Source organism: Toxorhynchites rutilus, chromosome 1 (genome assembly GCF_029784135.1).
Source record: "Toxorhynchites rutilus septentrionalis strain SRP chromosome 1, ASM2978413v1, whole genome shotgun sequence".
Classification (NCBI taxonomy): Eukaryota; Metazoa; Arthropoda; class Insecta; order Diptera; family Culicidae; genus Toxorhynchites; species Toxorhynchites rutilus.
Window position 1 is genome coordinate 195,266,197 of NC_073744.1, and position 14,473 is coordinate 195,280,669.

General features: G+C 40.0%; 1 protein-coding gene across 1 annotated transcript in view; it reads left to right on the plus strand.

Moving 5' to 3' along the window:
* The first annotated feature begins 1,360 nt into the window (after positions 1-1,360).
* Positions 1,361-14,473, plus strand: part of LOC129773215 (uncharacterized) — a 47,135-nt gene continuing 34,022 nt past the window's right edge. Inside the window, exon 1 of the mRNA XM_055776804.1 lies at positions 1,361-1,852. The gene's annotated coding sequence lies outside the window, so the exon portion shown is untranslated. The remainder of the gene's footprint in view (positions 1,853-14,473) is intronic.

Genomic DNA, 14,473 nt, shown 5'->3' on the forward strand with positions numbered 1-14,473 from the left:
TCCCATTTTTGTGCCGCTTATTGCAAACACATCGATGGGCAACGGCACATTTGAGTGCTGAGTTTATGGGTGTATGACCAACGAAAATTTCACCAGGACGCAATGAAAGCTGATATTTTCGGCTTGAGCATTCACTGACATCGAGAATGAACTGATATTTCTGTTGATGGAACGAAAACTATATCAAAACAAACGAGAAGGTGAGCCAGCGGTCATAGGCACAGCGGCACCGCGATAGAAAAATGTGAAGAGTGTCGGTGGAGATATTTTGCACTGATAAAAATTGCTTTTCGATTTCAACATGTTCTTTCGAAATTTTGCATCCTTGAGTCCTAGTTCCGTTATTCTAACTTCTATGGTTCACTAATGTGCGATTCACATAGCACGTTACGGAGAAGAACGTCTACGTTCCGTCAACGTCTCCACCAATTCACACATGCAGTCAATGCTTCCACCAGCAGCGTCACGTCAAATGCCAAACGAATGCAATGCCCTCTTTCAAATCAGCATGCCTAGAATCAGTTCTAAATTTTGAAAAATTCAATGAGAATCATTGAACTCAATTATTTATATGCTTAAACCCCGTAGTCCGACACTTATGCAATAATAATAATAAATAGAATAATTCTTTCAACTAGTCGCGAATAATTTTCACTCCGAAATTTGGAGCTAAGAGATATGTTCTGTATAACCAAATCAAAACCAAAGCCGAGACACAAAGCCCAGACAAAAACCAAACGAGCCGTCCGTCTCCGTCAATTATTCTTTTCTACAAACCCTGCCGGTCGTTTTCGTTGAACGTATGCTGACGGGTCGTTACGTTGCTGATGTATGTGAATGTTTTCATGAGAATTGCATGGTAGAATCATTGACGTATCGTGACGTGACGGGACGTGAACGTGACGTGTATGTTGTATGTGAATCGCACTTAACTCCTCTATCTCACGTATTATTGACGTATTTTCAAATAAAAAGTAGCAAAACACGTAATATTCGCAACAAAAAAAATACACTTGTTATGAATTGCTCTACGATCGCTTCTTTCCGTCAAGGCAGATGTCATAGTTGAGAGTGTATAAGTGAGTCGTGTCGGACACACTTCGAGTCCAGGATACCTTCTCATAAACGTACCCTGCAATTAGAAGTAAAAGTGTCCAATTAAACATGGGCACTACGGGTATGTCCCATTGGGAAAATGTCGCATTAAATGTACATTACTGTACATACTCCGAAGCATTGCCTCCGCGGCCTTAAGCACCATTCACACATTGAGGTGATGCAATTTTTGCCGAAAAATTTCGGGCGAAAAATGGACATGTCAAACCACGACTCACCGATTTCTGACAACACTGGACGGATGGTTTCATACAGATTCAATGATCTTTTTATACATTCCCTGCCATAGTCGCAGCAGTAAGCGGAATTTCGTGCAAAAAGTGGTTTTTCTCTCGCGTATGGTATCGGAGACCAGGTCGTAAAGTGTCTTGCATGTGCCACTAGTACGGAGCGTCGGACGTATGCGATTTACGTGCGCGTGTGCTTAGTGCTTGTTTTCTGGGTGAAATTTTGCTTCACAACTCGCGAAGAAGTTGCAAAGTGCCTTCCCGTATGCGCTCTCTCGTTTGATGAGAAAAAAAACTGGAGTTTCACACACACACACACCCCGCTAGTGCTTCTCCACACATTTTTTTCTTATTTTTTTTGTGCTGTATCGTCATCATCACCGTCGGATTGGAGTAATAACAGCAGCAGTAGTGAACGTGAGAGCAGAGAAGCCTACACAACAGCTCGAGTGCAACCTTAGCGGCACACGAAAGGTGTTCCAAGGAGGTGACGAGAGGAGCAACGCGGAGTAAGTTGTGGCATTTTCCTTCCCTCTTGTTCATTCCTTCGCGGCCGTTTTCCCGTGTGCTCCGAACGAGAGAAGATGCCAGGTGTTATTGGGGAATATTTTCACACTGCTTTTATTTCGGGGGGCAATCAATGGTTATGAAAATACCAAGGTAGCCCCAGTTATTGCGAAAAATGAGATGGAATTAATTGTCGAAATTGGGTGTTTGATGGACGGTTTCTTCTTCGTTTGTTGGAAACATTGCAAATGGGTAGTAGGCGGAGTGGGTGAACTTGCATGCAACTTTTATATGCATAATGTGAGCAATTATGAATGCAAATATGATAATTGAATCGAACTGTTTTTTACTCGTGCACAAATAATGATCGGTGATCGATAGTGTATTGTATGGTCCGACCTGTAAGCAACGAGCCAAACTAAGCAAGCCGTTTTGGCAAAATCGCAGCGCAAATTTAAAAATCTGACATTTGTCAAACGCATTATGCGCAATTGATGTTGTTTTTATGTAATTCTAGCATACATCATGAGATCATCAGCGGAATTATGTAGCTTCTTTAGTTACTGGATTGTACGTGATTTCACTTCGAGTGATGGTTATGGTTGCCGGCTGGACATAAATGGAAAGTAATGGAATAAGGCATGCGAAACGAAATACGACGAAATACCCTCGGGGGGAACAATCGAAAATAGACTCAAGTCCACGATTGGCCCACGATCAACGCTAACACGGAAGCTCTCTCTCTCTCAGACAACGAAGTTTCCAAGCTGAAAAGCCACTTGCATATAGAATGAATTCAACAACTAATCGAGTTCTACTTTAAATTTTGAAGAACTTCAAGCAGTTCGAATACATAGTGTCTCTAGAAGACAGTTCATTTGCGTTGTATTTTTTCTTATTTTGGGGGTGTACTACACAGCAGACTAACCTAGATCTTTCAAACGACCACTTCAGAAGTCGAAGGTTATCCAGTTACATACCATTTCAACAATTAGTTTTAAGGATAAGGTTTGAGTTACAAACAAAACTTCAAAGCTGAAATAAACAAATTGAGTTATCACAGCTCCGTTTTTGTGGAAGAACAGCTGCTAGATTCACTCAACCAACGGTTTATCAAGCCAATTATCAATATATTATTTGTTCACATAAATTTCACAATCTCAAGGTAAGTTTAATTTAATGCGCTATATAAAAATAACAATGAGAATGAACATTGAATAAGCTATCAAATTTTGTTCGAAAGTGAGTTATGGATTTTAGTTTCCTCCTATATGATTGTGAAGACATTTGAAGATTTTTTTTCGTACCATTTGAAGACATTTGAAAAAATCACCTAGAATCCATGCTCGAAACCCGCTCACCCGGAAGACATTCACCCAAATGTAACAGATACTCGAATGCGATAGCCGCCCGAATGTAACATCTACCCGAACTGACACCCAAGTGCGACATTTACCCGAATACGACATTTATCCAAAAAAAAGGATATATTCGAATAATACGCAAATTTTATTATTAGAAAGTATTTGTATATTTATTTCTGATCAGTTTTATACAGTGACATGCGTTCGTTTAGACGCAGTGAAATCCAAAGCGACTATCTCATTTCTCTCAGTGTTACAAACCCCATGTATTGCGTATGTATTAGTGACATGTCTAGTGAAAAAACACGCATTGTACCGCTATTTTTATACTGTCGGTCTGGAGTAAACAAAAGTTTTCCAAAATTTTACACTTTTCTGCGTTACATTCGTTTAGACGCAGTTAGTGATCCCCGATTTTTGAAATTAATCGTTCATCAGCTAATCGAATACTTTTCAGCAGTTTGTTATTCGATACAATTTTTGTTTTCATCTGTATTATTAGTGATTTTCAACTCATTTGGCTGGTTCGTCACTTTTTACTTCCATTTTTGGATGAATGTCGGGAGTGAGAATTGAACTCGTGACCTTTAGCGTGAGAGGGATGGATGTTACCACTACGCCAGATCGCCTCCGCATTCGATACAATTAATCACCCCAAATGATCGATTAATCGTCGCACTGAGAGAAATAATTAGTTAGACTACTATTTCTCATTTGCTAGAAAGCCATCTGGAATCAAAAAATGTGTTCATTCCGCCTGAAAATCAATTGGGGGCTGTCCACATACCACGTGAACAACTTTAGGGGGGTAGGGGTCACGAAATGTCCACGCTTGTCCACGGTGGAGGGGAAGGGGATATAGATAATTTCCACGTGGACACATTTTTTTTAAATACAATACGTCTAATCTGTATGCATGTATGTGGCGATTGGTCCGTGTCAAAACAAAAAAAAACTATTAAGTAGGTAGAATGCAATTTTCAACCAATTCAGCAGGTGCTGGTACTGTGTAAAAAGACTCTGAGAGTGCCGGTCGGGCATCCATATTCTCTTTTTTCTCTTGATCTTTTGACGTGGGACTACGTCTAACCGGAATATATGGAGGGTAAAATGAAAATCTAAACACAGAACATGCAGGAAAAAATGAAAGATTTCGAATGCTTATAGCTCGAACATTTCGTACTGGATAGGAGAGATGTTTGCATCACTTGATAGGGAATATTTCTACGCATCTATCGCAACTAACAAAATGTTGTTTTTCATTAGATAAACAATTGAATAAATGTAAAATATTAGGCGTTATCTAAACGCCCTAACTGCATCGTTTTGATTGGCCCGATTTACGGTTTCCCTAACACAGCCATCAAAACCAAGCAGCCTTGGGGAAATCGGCATTGCAAATACATGAAAGTAGGGGGACTTTTGTTCTCATCGAAAAATGTTCCCTAACACAGACTTTAAAACCAAGCAGCGAAATCGGCATTGCAAGCACACGAAAGAGCCTAGAGGCGAGTGAACTGAAAAGTTTAAACCCTCTTGAAGCCAAAAAGAAGAAAAAGAACACACGAAAGTAGGGGGAGCTTTTGTTCCCACCGAAATGTGTTCCCTAATAGAGATTTCTAAACCAAGGTGCCTGGAGAAATCGGTATTTCAAATTCATGCAAGTCGGGGGTATTTTTGTTCCGACTGGAATGTGTTTCCCTAACACAGACTTCAAATCCATGAAGCGTGGGGAAATCAGCATTGCGAATTCATACAAATCGGGGGTATTTTTGTTCCGATTGAAATGTGTTTCCCTAACACAGACTTCAAAACCGAGGTTTCTGGGGAAATCGGCTCTGCAAATAAATGCAAACTGCGAGTACTTTTGTCCTCGCTTGCCTTTGTGCAGAGTGGAATATGTCTGTCCTAACATGATCTTCTAAACTTAGGAACCTGGGAAAATCGTGCAGCTACTAGAATCGAATGAACTTCCCAGTTTCAAGCAAATTCGAGATTCGAGAAGTATGTACACTTTTGGGATGTAAACTTCAGAGGGAAATGTAAAATAAAATAATCGTTTGATAATTTTTTTTTGTCTTTATTGGAAAGATTTTCAGCCTTAGGCTGGTTCATCAAACGTTTGATAATTCTTCCGTACATATATTTTGTTCTAGTCATCATACCAAACGTAAAAGGTCCGTCATTAAATTTACTTGTAACGAAGAACAATCAATCACAATAAATGAATTGACTTTACACGGCATTTGTTCATTTTTTTCACTCACAGAGCAAATATATTGAACTCAATTGAATTTGGAAACTGTTTCATTCAATCAAGAATTTAATCAATACAAACGAATGATTGCTAAGCTAAGGTAGTTCCACGTGAACCTTGCGGTTATATCATAGATATAACCCACTAATTTTTTTCATTGAAATCTATATGCTGAAACTGATGCACATACATTGTGAGCGATCGATTCATTTTCATTGTTAGTAAAGGATAATTTATTCCGTCAGGATGAAGATAACATCACAGGCTTAGTATTGTAATATAAAAAATGGTCGACATTGTTTTCTTATAGCGAATTCGTTTTTAAAACTGAGTCAGTGCCACACTGACTCTGTAATAAAAAAACGTTTTCAGTTTCACGAATGCGGTGGTTTGTTGGTGTGCGTTGTATAGTCTGATTTGTTTGTATTTGCGACGACAAATGTACAGTGTCGACGTCTGGTGGAGATATTAGTGCTTGGGAGGTAAAGTATTCTCTATAAGATCAGAAGGGCCAAGTGCAGTGTAAAAATATAAAAGTTTGAATGAAAATTTTTACTTCATATTGTTTGATTACCTAACACATGTAGTCCTGACACTCACTTAACCATTTGTCGATGCATTTCCTGTTTGTTCCACAAATAATTACTATTATAATATAAAATCATCATTAGACACAGTTTTCGTTCAATGTTTCTGCGATATCGGAAAAAAACCCTCTTATTTCATCACATAAAGGGCCTGATTCTCGAATACACTTCACGGTGTAAACGAAATAAACGGCACGCCATTGAACTACGTTTTACGAGTAAGTGAAGTGTCCAAGATAATAATGAGTTTTCAGGCAGAATGAGCACTTTTCAAATAAAAATCATTAATGAAAATTAACTTCTCCGTATCAAACTGGTATTCAATGTGAGTGGAAAACTTTGTTTTCTTCATGTGATATAATAATCTCATACAAAAATTTCATCTGAAGATAATTTGATATTATAATGATAAGTTTAGTAGGAAACTAATCTCGTATTCAGATGTCGACACCGTACCGTTGCCATCGCGGATACGTTTCATTCCGTTTCCACCGTGAAGTGTATTCGTAGTGTATTCGAGAATCAGGCCCAAAATAAAAATTCGATACGTTAAAGTAAATTTTCATTCCTAATTTTGATTTTGAGAGCATGTTTATTCCTCCTGAATGTCCATAATAATTTTCGCCTCCCAATGAAAGCACACGGAGCTTAATGCCGTCTACACGAATATACTCTTCAAAATCAGAATCCGAATTGGATTACGATTCAAATAATACAAAAGCAAGAGCAGCAGGTTTTCCATTTTCATAGTCTCTATTTTTAGATTTTCCAAAACAATACTCGGAACTTGACAGTTCAGTATAGTTGTATTGGTGAACCCGAGTGCCAACCCGTGAAACATCTCAGTGCGAAACTAACAGCTTTCGGAGCGAACTAGTGCGACACTGAGTGAATAAAAAAACGTTTTGACAGCAGTTAGTGCGGCACTGGGGTTGAAACTGAACAAAAACGAATTCGCTATTAGATGCGGGCTTTGATCCAGTTTCTGTTCATGATACAAAAACCACTTCGTTTCTTTCTCTTCAGAACTTCCAAGGTTTTGCAAAATTGGAGACGAACAACAAATTCTTTTAAAGGTGCACGGCTCCTATCTTTGAAGAAGGGTTACGAGCAGCGAAGCTCTTTATTGCCCTCTATTGAAATGTGGTAATTTGTGAAATACTCTTCTATGGGTTGGACCGGAAAGTTCGTGTCGCTATTGATGTCAATCAAATCGAGGAATCCATTAAGAATAATATTCGGTACACGACAGATCAGTTAAGATTCACTACTAATATCCAATAACAATCGTCCCTGAGCATCTGGTGCAGCTAGCAAACTGCTACGGCGTATGGGTTCCACATTATTTGACCGAAATAAACTCAATGAATCACATCTTTATCTGCGACTCGTTCTGTATACGTTAAAAACGCCGTTTTTGTAAAAAGTCGTGATGAGCGTCTTATAATTTATAACAATTTTGAGTGGAAAATTGTTTGGGATAATCGACATAAACCGTTATCTATTACCAAAGTCAGCCCTCACCCGCGAAATTCAGCTACTATGTCAGGAACAGCACATTCCTGTCAAACTCCAGAATTGCTTGCCAGATTGTCGAGGAGACATGAGGTTTGACGTTCCTGTTATGAGCTTCTTACAAACAATCAGTCGTTAATTTCCAATAAATATAGCTCGACAATTATGTGGTCGAAACTATCAAATATACTTACTGTATCATTTGTGAACATTCGACAAGCGTAAGCTTTAAAAAAGTGTGATCAGGAGTTGAGCTAATTTGCGACTTTTCTGATCTTGGGATGCTGGTAAAACGGGAGCTTGAAATGACCGAACAATTTCGAGATGCTGAATGTATACGCATTATCAGGAACAATTATAGCATTTTATATTTTTCCATGCACAGAAGCTAACTGTAGACAACATAAATCGAATTTGGAAGAAACTGAAGAGTGATACAAATAACCTACCGGGTAATATTGAAGAAAGAAAAGAATAGTGAATAGATCGATATTATGGCATTGTTCACAAATTGCATAACGCTAGAAAATATGGATTTTGGACCTCCCTCCTCGTTAATGTATCGCAAGCTATACCTCTGAGACATAACAAGTGACACAATCTCGCCCCTTGATTATTTCACGATGATGTTGTTCGAATCTAGAATCTCATCTTGTTCGGAGATATTCAAAATTAACATACAACAAATATCGTAACGTAATCCTACGTCAACTATGTAGTCATGGTTCGGACACAACCCTACAACTTTCTTGGTTTTCCAAAAAAAAAACAAATAAGAAAAAAAGATAGGAATGTCCACGTGGACACAGAGAGGAGGGGTATAATTAATATTCACGCTTGTCCACGGTGGGGGAGGGGGGTGTCTAGAATCGTACGTTTTCTGTCCACGTGGTATGTGGACAGCCCCTTATTAGTATTAACACAATGCCGTCAACGCGAATTGAGTTTCGTTTTCGAGTTTAGGGGAGCGTCAAAGATAATGATTGAATTTCAGGATAAAACTACAGCGAATAATCGAACGATTATCGGGGATCACTAGACGCAGTCAGTGTATTTACATATAACTGCCCACAAATTAAATTTTTTGAAAATTTTCGTTTACATAAGTGAAAAGTAGGTTGTTTATTTCTTTATAGTAAATAATCTGTCAACATTATCTTTTTCGTTTAGGCATGGGCAAAGCAAAATCCGGTCAAATCCAGGTTTTGGTGGATTTGGGCAATTCCAATCGTCAAATATCTCGGCAAATCCACCGGTCAGAGAAAGCTGTGCGATCCTACTTGAAAAATATTCACAAGTCCTGACTGTTACAGTCAATACTGGCACGATTTAGCGGAATTAAATGTCACTCGATCCAAGCGAAATTTTGGTGGAGGAACGGTTTTGGTATGGGGCTTCCTATCTGCTGGATCACCACCAAAATGAATTCCAGCAACTACTGCGAGCTTCTGGAACCGAGGAGGCGATCTGGCGTAGTGGTAACATCCATACCTCTCACGCAGAGATCACGCGTTCAATTCTCACTCCCGACATTCTTCCAAAAATGGAAGTAAAAGTGACGAACCAGCCGAAATGTGTTGAAAATCACTATAATAAAGAAAAAACAAGCTTTTGGAAGACGCTTTGGTTCCATACTTGGAGGATCATATGGATGAACCTGTTGTATTTCAGCAAGACAACGCTTCTATTAATTTTTCCCGACAAATCAAGGCCTGGTTTTCTGAAAAAAGACATCACCGTACTTGATTGGCCAGCATGCAGTCCGGATTGCAACGAACCTCTGGGGTATATTGGCTGCAACAGCTTACGCCAATGGACGCCAGTTCAACACAGTGGACAACCTTAAATCATGTATACGTTCATGCTGGCAACAAATCTCTGTAAATACCGCCATAACCTTGTCAATTCAATTCAATAAGAGTATTTGAAGTAATTAAGAATAAGGGAGGAATTACAAAGTATTAGCCAACTGATTGACTCAGAAAATTTCAGCTTTAACTACGTTAACTTGAGGTGCGGCTAAACGAATGCATCAGCTTATTTTTAATTTTTCGCATTTTGCTTCTATCAAGTGGACTTTTGACGTAGGACTACGTCTAACCGGAAGATATAGGGGGTGAAATGGAAATCTAGGCACTGAACAAGTAGGAAAAAATGCAAGATTTGGAACGCTTATAACTCGAGCATTTCTCAATAGATCGCAAAGATTTTTGCATCAATTGATAGGAAATATATCTACGCATCTATCATAACGAATAACATTTCATTTTTCTTGAGATAAATAATTGTGAAATATCAAGCATTGTCAAAATGCACTATGTGCCCATTTTTGATTGGTCCATTTTGTGCTCCTCAAATCGTACCGACCAAAACGGGCAACCAGAGCAGCAGCGAAATAGAATGAAGCACGATTGGAAAGGAAAAAGAAAAAAATGAACGAAACATTGGTCGCTGTCTCACACATGCGTAATTCTCGAGCCAGCCAGTCAGCTTAAAAATCCCCGCTCCGCTGCCGTAACGATCATTCTCATTCAAACCGTACACCACATCGGTTCGCATCAAAACACTTCAACAAACCAACCCAAGCAGCCATGTCTGGACATGGCAAAGGAGGAAAAGTGAAGGGAAAGGCAAAACCCGCTCGAACCGTGTCGGTCTGGAGTTCCCCGCAAGGGTAGCTAGGCCGAGCGCGTTAGTACCAGTGCACCAGTCCACCTAGCCGGCGTTATATAGTTTCGGCCGCCGAAGTGATCGAGTTAGCTGGCAAAGCTGCTCGCGACGATAAGAAAACCCGCATTCAGAACAGAACACATTCGGTTCGGTGGACATCAAGACAACAACAGGCAGTTGCAGCGAGTGGCGAGTGGCAAACGCAATCGCAAAACGGCATCAGATAGCAGAAGAAAAAAGTTTGTTCTTCATACAAACTGCTTTGGTGGCAAATCCAGAACAAGGCGGCATCGAGGGCGTTCGAAATGGTTTTTCTAAATTGGAACCATTCCATAAAACAAGGCGCTTTTCAGGGCCATTAAACCTTCCAAAAAAGATTTTAGGAAATACAGTTCAATGCTTTCTAAAACAATATCCAAAATAATAATAAAACAGAAATTGATTTTTTCATAATTTGTTTGCCAGGATATGATGAGTATGTGAATTTGGCAGTTGTTCTGAGCTTATTGATGTTCACCAATTCTTAAATTGCTTCTAGATTGAAAGTACAGTAATTTACACTTATCTCGACATTTAGCTAATTGGACGGACCTGTAATGCGACATATTTAGTTGGACATTTTTGTAAACATAGAGTTCGGGGTCTTAATTATGACCCCACATTGAAAGTCGACACTGTACCACTGTCATCGCAAAAGTTCAATTACAGGTTAAAATTACCTCCAATCCGATACTGAGTGGTGGTAATGCGACGTGCCATTGAATGTAATTTACTGTAAAATATGTCACAAACTGGATGGGAAGAAATTTTCCAACTGTGAAAGCTGTGGCGAGTGGCAAATGCAATCGCTAAACAGAAAGGTTTAGCCGAACAAGATGGGGATATCGAGTGATAACCAAACAATAAACTCTTTAGATTGAAGATAATTTTGTGATCCTGAAAAGGACCCTTTTTAGCCTGCATGTGAATCCAACGAGCGAACAAATCGTAATGAATGTATTTTTTTTGGCATCGCTCCCTTTTAACGCTCATTCGTTCGTCTCGTTGGACTCGCCCCTCAGGCTGAGTCTGCCGATTTGTCTCTATCCTGTGAGTGTGTACCGCTAGAGTATAAAACACGCGGACCCCAAAAAATATCTTATTTTCTTTCAAACCGTAAACCCGTGTGGACAAGTTAAGGGAAAGGCAAAGTCTCACTCGAACCGTGCAGGTCTCCAGTTCCCTGTTGGTCGCATTCACTGATTGCTCCGCAAGGGTAACTAGGTCGAATGGATTGGTGCCGGAGCACCAGTATACCTAACAGCGATTATAAAGTTTCGGCCGTCGGAGTGCTCGAGTTGGCTTGCAAAGCTGCTCACGACAATCAGAAAACCCGCATCAAAAACAGAGCAGCTTCGGTTCGGCGCTCATCAAGGCAACAATTAGTTTCAGTGAGTGGCAAAGTGTTTCTCCGGCACGTCGCATCAAATGTAATTTACTGAACAACATGTCACAAGCTGGATGGGAAGAAATTTTCCATCTGTGAAAGCTGTGGCGAGTGGCAAACGCAATAACTAAACAGGAAGGTTTAACCGAACAAGATGGGAATATCGAGTGATAACAAAAACACAACACCAAAGGTTCTTTTCAGAACCATCAACATATTCATGAAGAGTAAACAGTAAACTAATCCATTTTTAAGGTAGATAGGTAGGTATTCACGTAGGAGAAGAAAATAAAACAATATATTTAAAATATATATTTAACAAAAGCTGTCCCCTTTGTATAGTCCTACGTCACTCCGGTTATGTCCCCGACATTACCCACCCGTCTTTTTTAATTTTTAGCATTTTGCTTCTATCAAGCGGACTTTTTTTTATTGAAGAAATGATGCTATTTGTTTTAGTTTATGATAACGAATAAAAATCAGTGATGACATTCAAAATCCTATTTGTTTTAAAAGAAAAACATGGTGCGTCTGAACGAACGCATGTCACTGTATAAATAACAAATTTGTCTCGTACGTTCATTTCCATTCAAAAAGTATTTTTCGTGGGTAGTGCAATTTGAGGAATAGTGGCGTTGAATAGAATCCTTTTCAAAATAATGAAAAGTGAAATAAGGCAGTCTTATAACGTATTATGAAGTTTATTCCTTCATATGGATGACGCAGCCCGTTTACCTAAAAAGCTGACAATTTTGGTACACACGTGTTATGGCACTGAAGTGCAATTTTGATTGTGAATTTATTTTTTCGCAAAAAAAAATTATTCTGAGGTCACTGTAATGGGGTCGAAGTCGACCCGCCGTCGTAAGCGGCGGCCTCTCACAATCAAAACTGTGTTCCACCGATTGCCCGGTTAGTTTGAAACATAAGAGACGATTCTCTATTGGTTAGCGAGCGTCGGTCGGCATACGTTTATCTGGTGCATCACGTTAGCAACCAGGCCATTAAAATACATGCATTATTAACCGGGCAAACGTAATGCACCAGGTAAATGAATGCCGTCCGAACTTGCGAGAGGCCGTTTCTTCCGTCCGCGGGTCGGCGGTCGACTTGGCTTACGTCACCTCGGCGGCTTGGTGCCGCCTCGATTCCTTATCCTCGTTCAATGGGGACTTCGCCCCCATTACATTGATCGCAGAATAAATTTCATCACGAAATAAGAAATTCATGATAAAAACTGCGCTGCGGTGGTAAATACGTAAGTACAATTTTTTTCTTATCTATTCTTTTCACATTTTAATTTTTTTTATGGTTAAGTTACCTGCTTAATTTTTGGAATACTCCATATAAAATGCTCATTTCTGAATGTTCTCTTGGGCTTAAAGAGCAATACGGAAAGGAAAGAAGGCGCCATGTCAGTTGTGCCTACACTAATTTATGTCATCTTTATAACAGCGAAGTCTTCATCATCTTTTTCGAATTTCTCCATTACAATTTTTCATTTTACTTCGTAACTTTGTAACAGGAGATTCGACAAAACTCATAATCTGATTTGTCGGAATTTTTCCTTCTTCATTCGTGTAAATGTAGGTCATTTCTTACATTCGGGTAAATGCCCGTTCGGGTATTTGTTGTATTCGGGTAAATGTGCTTCCAGTGAATGGTATTCGGGTGAATGGGACACAACCAAAATAAGATATTCAATTTGTCACCGGTACCAAAAGTAACTAATTATTGAGAAAAAAATAAAATCACAACAAAACCTGGTGTTTCTGTATTTCCCAGTCTACAGAGGCGACGGTGAAGCGCATCCAACGTTATGCGATGGGAAATATGAAGGAAACAAAAGCACGATTCCATAGTCCGATTATGATTGAGAGTATTGGTCGAATAATTAATTGACATCAATGCTCTGAACTACATTGGCAACGCTTCCCACAATTTCTCGCATTCCAATAGACCTAAGGCCCCGCTTTATCGCTTTCATTCGGCGCGGTCTGCCCGATGATTTTCCCAAGAAGCAAATGCACCTTTTTTGGGCGGTGACCGCACCACGTACACAAGCAACCCACCACAGGTGGTGCGACTTTTACCGCGCGGCACGCCGATCGGGGAGTAGCAGCCGGAACCAGCGCGCGGCAGAAGACGAAAAAGCGAAAGAATATCGGAATCTCTTTCACGCTCATTTTTGAGGGTTAATTGAGGAAGCCTCAGTTTGATTGCTGCCCAGAAGAAGCGAGGGGGAGGAGGCGGGCGGGTGGTCAGCCAGTGCACTGGCAGTCAGTCTGTACCTGTGCGCTGTAAGCAAGCGTGTGTCCGTAGGCTAGCTCGGTTGGCAGTTGGTTGTCTGACTGATTACTTATTTCTAACTGATGGTACCGCTTGTTTCTCACCGGTGCTGCTTACGGTGGTGGGTACACGGCGGCAACAACAGGGTCGTAATCGAACTCGTATCGCGGTTTAGTGCGGAACAGCCATAAAACTCCTGAAGGAGCATTCTCGCCTTTCTCCAGATTTTGTTTCGATAAAGGAACAAGGATAGAAAAAAGTTTTTCAATCACCAAAAATTGATAACTGTAGAATTGTTTCCTATAAATAATTCCCCAGTTCACGTTCAACGAGAAGCCGCAAGCACGTTCAGCCATGGGACAGTCGCTAATATCAAAGTCATTCCGCAGAAGAAATCGGTCACAAATAAGTGTTTGTATCGAATCGATGCGGAATAAGCAGCTATTCATCAAATTGTTCAATCCGTGGTAACAGGCAAAATTCTCTACTCCGACACGGCGCCCAATTCCGATCCA